Source organism: Galeopterus variegatus, unplaced genomic scaffold (assembly GCF_000696425.1).
Source record: "Galeopterus variegatus unplaced genomic scaffold, G_variegatus-3.0.2 Scaffold7442, whole genome shotgun sequence".
In the NCBI taxonomy this organism is placed as follows: Eukaryota; Metazoa; Chordata; class Mammalia; order Dermoptera; family Cynocephalidae; genus Galeopterus; species Galeopterus variegatus.
Window position 1 is genome coordinate 147,459 of NW_007733553.1, and position 6,300 is coordinate 153,758.

The 6,300-nt window shown below is 42.2% G+C and overlaps 1 pseudogene; it reads right to left on the bottom strand.

Moving 5' to 3' along the window:
- Nucleotides 1–2,236: 2,236 nt before the first annotated feature.
- LOC103607458 lies at nt 2,237–3,052 on the bottom strand (annotated as a pseudogene).
- Nucleotides 3,053–6,300: the final 3,248 nt, after the last annotated feature.

The following is a 6,300-nucleotide window of genomic DNA, read 5'->3' on the forward strand; positions in this document are numbered from 1 at the left end:
AAAATGTGTGCTACTGGTTGTGGTTGAGGTGTATGAGGTAAGCTTGCAGAGGTAGGTAAGTGCTAAACACTTCAGAGTTATGAAGCATGATCTTTATCATGAATGCAACCGATGCCCTTTAAGTAATACCTTTACGGGTTGGTTAGAGCACAGACTTGTAACACCAAAGTCTAGGGTTCGGTTCCCCATGCCAGCCAGTTGCCAAAAAAAAAACCTTTATGGGAAAAATGTGTGCTACTGGTTGTGGTTGAATCAAAGAAAGGGGAACTTTTTCTCAATTCCATCTCTGACTCCCGAAATCTCTGGTCAATGCTTTAATGCCACCATGACTCTCGTTTTTTGTTTTGTTTTGTTTTGTTTTTACCTAGAATCAGTTGACCTCAATACTTGTCACTTCCAATTTTGTAGGGATATTTTAAGGAACAATGACTCATAATTGCTCAGTTCTTTGAACTCCTTGGATGAAAGAATGTATATTGCCTATAAATGTAAAAGCATTGTTATTATTATCTATCAGACAGAAAGCTGTCTCCAGCCAAAAAGAAACCAGAAAAATATAAAGCATATGAGGCTCCATACACTTCTGTAATGTTTAAATTTATAATCTGAGTATAAATTAAATGGGTTCAATGCAGGGTAAGCCCTGCATCTTTGATCTATAATGCCCATGGCACTATACAAACATTAAGTCATCTAGTTTTAAAATGCCCTATGGGTGTGTATGTCACACACACCAGCCACTATAATTCTTTCTTTTAATTTTTCTTCCTAAAGTTTAGTACCAAATTTAGTGGCAAAAAGACGATATAAACTCCTGGTTTATTCTGCTAGTGTTACTTCTTTTCACCCAAACAAGCAAACAAAAAATACTTCTAAGTCAAAATATAATCTATGAACATGGAGAAAGAGTTTAAATAGTAGGGATACACTTTTATTACTAGGTAAACATCTTATCTCTTTCTTATCTTTAGTACATGGCAGATTTAGTTCACTGTGGATTGTTTTGGCCTAAGAAGGAAAGTAAAGAAAAGGGACTGGAGATTGTACCATAAGAATGAGGACTTTTGGGGGGCTGGCCCGGTGGCGCACTGCTACAGTGCGCCGCTTGGGAGTGCAGCGGCGCTCCTGCCGAGGGTTAGGATCCCACATACAGACCGGCCGCTCACGGGCTGAGCGAGGTGCGGGCGCGACACCGAGGGTTGCGATCCCGTTGCCGGTCCCGGTCCGGTACGGGCGTGACACTGAGGGTTGCGATCCGTTGCCGGTCACAAAAAAAGACAAAAAAAAAAAAAAAAAAAAAAAAAGAATGAGGACTTTTGGCAAAAGAGGTGAAATAGGAACAGGGATGGGAGGTCCCCTTTGTTCTCTTGTTAAAAAAAGAAAGAAACAGGGATGGGAGGGAAATGTATAGTTTCACTTCTTTTTCTTTCCTTTCAATAGAAACCTTTAATATTACTGGCACCGCCAGGACAACTTACATGAGAGTAGTTCAAAAAATTTGTGGAAAAATGGAATTAAAAGATAACAAATCTTTTCTTGAACTTTTTGAAGACCTTTCTTATTAGGGGTGGAGGGAGGAAGAGGCGAGCAATGCCCAGAGCCAACTTATCCAGCATTTGTGAACGTTATAATTAAAAAAAAAAAGAAAGAAAGAAAGAAATAATGCTATGATACAGCCTGGATTAACTTTGTCTTTATATCAACACAGTTCTAAAAGACAATTTTTAATAATTTTAATGGTGGGAGGTGTCCACAAAAGAAAAAATACCTAGGGACCCTAAAGTAAGAATGTGGCCTTGAAAATGCCCTTAGACATTCTGAGGAAAACTTGCTGAGGATATCCTTGACTATTTATTCTACCCAGACACTAGAGAATCCCACAAAAGCAAGTGAATACAATGTTTTTAAAGTAATTCAACAAACAGAATGGAGCAAGCTAAGCAAAAACATCTGGAAGATTATCGACAACAGAAAATATGGTTTGATTTCTCTACACGACTGACCTACCTCTGTAGGTAGGGGAGTCTTATTTAGAAGCCTATGGAAGATGTGAGAGTGACGAACCTCATCTGAGAATTTATAACTAGAAGCCCTTCCTCGTGGTGGTTTCTGATCCAAATTTACATTAACTGTGTAATCTGAGAAACCTAATGCCAAAAAATTATTTTATTTAATTTATCTATTTTTTTTTTTTTTTTACCAGAGGAAGCAGCTTTTATTGATGGGTTGTTTCCAAAAACCAAAACGGCTATGTACTGACTTTCAGTTCCTCCCTATGGCTCCAGGACCTCACACTGCTCCACCTGGGGAAAGGATATAAACTGCCTCTTGGTTTTCCAAGGCCCAAGTCTTTCCCCTCTCTGCGCAGCCTAACACAGAAACTCTGTAGCAATATTATTATTATTATTTTCCAGCAAAGCCTGCTGCAGCTACTTAGTAACAATTAGGGGTAGAGGGCTGTGGGAGAAAGCAGTTAGATGAGTAAGAGTGATGCACAGGAAAACAGGAACGTATCCTGTCAAAGGTCCCTCTGTCCTGCCTCAGTGGCTCAATCCTTCATTGGTTGAATTTCCCTTTGTGCTGGATCACACCCTTCTGAATCAGGTCAGGGATTTCCACTGCCAGCCATGGACCCAGCCCCAGAGCCATGATATGAGCTAGTCCAAACTTGGGCATGTTCCTGGCCCACAAAGGTTTGAAGTGATTGGTTAGGCATATTTTGCCACTCCTGTACATCTTTGCGTCTTTCCGTCCAGTTCAGGGACTGCAATTTCTGGAGCAGTAGCAGGATATATGATAGGACTGGCAAACTCATATTTCAGGAAATCATGGATGTACCAGCATTTGCCAAACCACTGGGTCCCTTCCTTGTTGGACTCCAGTCGGAACCAATCATTGTCAGCATTCCTGTTGTTCTCCACATACCGGAAAAAGGACTGATATTCCTCCTTCAGTCACTGCACCCACAACTCCCGATCTCGGGGTCCAGTGTTAGTCTTCAGCACCTGGATCTCAGACACGACACTCCAGTGGCCTTGTCTGCCATCTTGGACTAGCCAAAAAATTATTTTAAAAGTGTTCCTCGGTTAGTAGTGCCCCTGGGATCTTGGCAGAAGCAGGATCCTCTCTCAAGGAAAGTCCTTAGCAGCTGGCGAGTTAGCTCATTTGGTTAGAGGATGGTGCTGATAATACCAAGGTCCAGGGTTTGATCCCTGTACAGGCCAGCAACCAAAAACAACAACAAAAACAAACAAAAGAGAAAACCACTTAAAACCCTCAAATAACTCACACAGGTAAAGTTCCACAAACATGAGCTTATAATTAAATATTACCATAAAATACATGAAAAAGGAAGCCTAACATAAAGCAAGAATTTGCAAAAGACCAAAATGAGACACACAAAGATTTCAAATCAAGTAATTATTGCACACATAATACATATTAAGTGTGTTTAATAGGCTTAACGAAATATAAGATAATCAGAAGTAGGAAATAAGAAACCAAGTAGATGTGGGAAAAAGAGTAAATATCTATAAATGAAAAATACAATTGAAATTAAAACCTAAACCCATATGGAGAATTGACGAGCAGATTCAACAGAACTGAAGAGAAAAGTTGTTAATTGGCAGATAAAAGTGAAAAAAAAATCCAGTATCCAACTTAGAATATCAAATACATGGAAAGTATGAGAGAATAAGACATGAAAGATAGAATGAGAAGTAACATACATCTAATTGGTGTCCCAGAGGATAATAAAGGGAATGTGGGAAAAGCAATATTCAGTAAGAATTTGAATATTGAGATTGTTCCAAAATTGAGAGACAACAGGAATTCTCTCGGGTTCAGGAAATCCTAGGCAGGATAAATAAAAAGAATTACAAAAGTAGCCATGCAACTGAACAGCAAATCAAAGAGAAGTCCTAAAAACAGCCAGATTAACTACACCAATCCTTAGATTGACTTCATTAGAGCAGCAAAGGAATGCTTCTGTGGGGGTGCACCTGGGGTCCTCCCACAGACCCACAAGGAGAAGGAGCCGACAGGATTACCCCCAGTGTTGGGACCGAGGGATCTCGGGGAAAAGTGATCCTGCTGCCCGCCAACCCAGCCCAGTGAAAAAGACACTGAGAGGCGGCAGGGGTTCTGTCAGGGCAGTTCCACTTTATTGCTGTTACACTGCAATTTAAATAAGCAAGCAAGTAGGGGCTTTCCATGAACTAACCAATCAATTAAAGGATCACGTGGGCATGCATTTTGCACTAACATGTTGAGCACAGCGATCACGCAGGGTTCACCAGTGCGGAAATGCTGGAGGACCAATAAAAACCTTTTGGAGCTATCTTGAGTTACGCCTCCCCTACTTCCCGCGGGCCCTGTCGGGTCCGCAGCTGGCGGCCGACCCGTACAGCACTAGCCTCGTTCCTTCTGGTGAGCGAGCGAACGGGCCTGGATTACTCTTTCCCTCCAGTCCCCTTTGGAAGGAGACGAGGGAAGAGAGCCGTGAAGAGAGGTGAGCACACCGCCGGCCCCCCAGCCCAGTTAAAGGACACTCAGACGCGGCGGGGGTTCTGTCAAGGCAGTTCCATTTATTATCACACAAGCACTTGTTTTTATAGGCAGATAGGGAGGGGAGGTTTTAACATTCAGCTTAAAGGTCAAGGGCATGCATTCTGTCTCAATGCCTAGCTTTACATCTCAATGCCTTTCACAGCACAGAAGCACGTATTTGGCCAATAAGGGCTTAGGCAAGGTTCCCGCAGACACCCCCACCCTACTTCCTCCCAGCGCCGTCTTAGGCTGCCATGATAATACGCCCTTGTGGGCCCATAATGGTGCTGCTTGTAATGTCACTTAAGGTGGCATTGGTTTTTTAAGGCCCGACAGGGCCCCATCTTCATCCTCCACCCATAGGCACTATGTGGCTCACAGATAATGTTTGCTCCTAAAAATGGGCCCAACATACAGTGGAACAACATTTTGAAAGCATTGAGAGAAAAAACCAGTAAGTTCTAAATTCTTTACCAAGAACTCCACCTTTTGAGAATGTGACCAAATTAAAGATAGATATTTTTAGGCAAACAGAAACAAAGTTTACCTTAAAGATATCCTCAATAATAGAATTGCTAAATGACATACTTCTGGAATAAAAAAAAAAAAAAATGATCCCAGAAGTGGGATGAGATGTGAGTGGGGAAAAAATCCACACTGAAGCAGTGTTTTCTCTCTGCTCTCACACCACAACAATCAGCACAGCAGAGAAATATGTAGAGATTTCTCCCTACCAGCCAACAAGCCAGCAATCAATTCTCCAGTGGTCACCAGTTGGGTTTCTTCTAATTCAATTCCAACACTCTATCTGGAGAGAGCACATCATATCTCACTGGTTGAGGGCTTGGTCCCCATGACTGCCCCCACCCCATTTCTGATGCCAATCAGAAGCTCCAGATTGTTTTACCTGTGCTTCTGACTAACTGGCTATAAATTGGGCTCCCCTACAACCCTCTCCTTGGGTTTGATTGATTTGCTGGAGCAGCTCTCAGAACTCAGGGCAATGCATAGTTAAGTTTACTGGTTTATTATAAAGGTTATTACAAAGGATACAGATGAAAAGATGCATAGGGCAAAGTATGGGGGGAGAAGGGTGTGCCACCCTTTAGGAACCTCCACATATTCAGCTGTCCAGAGCTCCCCAAACCCTGTGCTCTTGGGTTTTTATAGAAACTTCATTACATAGGCATGATTGAAGCATGGACAATGGTGTACAAATGGTAATAGACTGAGGGAAAACCCAGCAAGGCCAGTCTGTTCAGATTCTTCTTGGCCTCTCTGTGCTGCATTCCTTCCTCCGAGGCATGATCCCTGCTGAAATGGGGGTCTTATGACCTACAAACAGACAAGGTAGGTCAGAAAATTTCTTTATGGCCAGCTCCAAGACAGAAGGGCTAGAGGAAAGTTAGAACAAGCCAGGAGGCATGGATGGAAAACAAAAATATACATAGTACAATAAGATGCAAGAAGAAATAGTGAACAATGATATGTAGACAAATCTAACTGAACATTGATTACTTGTATACAAAAAAGTAACAATGCATAATTAATAAGGTGGACAGAACAAAAACAATGAATTACAATACAAGTTAGGAGAGGAATATGAGAGGAATTAAAACATTCTAAGATTCGGGCAGGCCCGGTGGCGCACTGCTATAGTGCGCCACTTGGGAAGCGTGGCGGTGCTACCGCCGAGGGTTCGGATCCCACATACAGACCGGTTCCCGCTCACTGGCTGAGCGAGGCACAGGA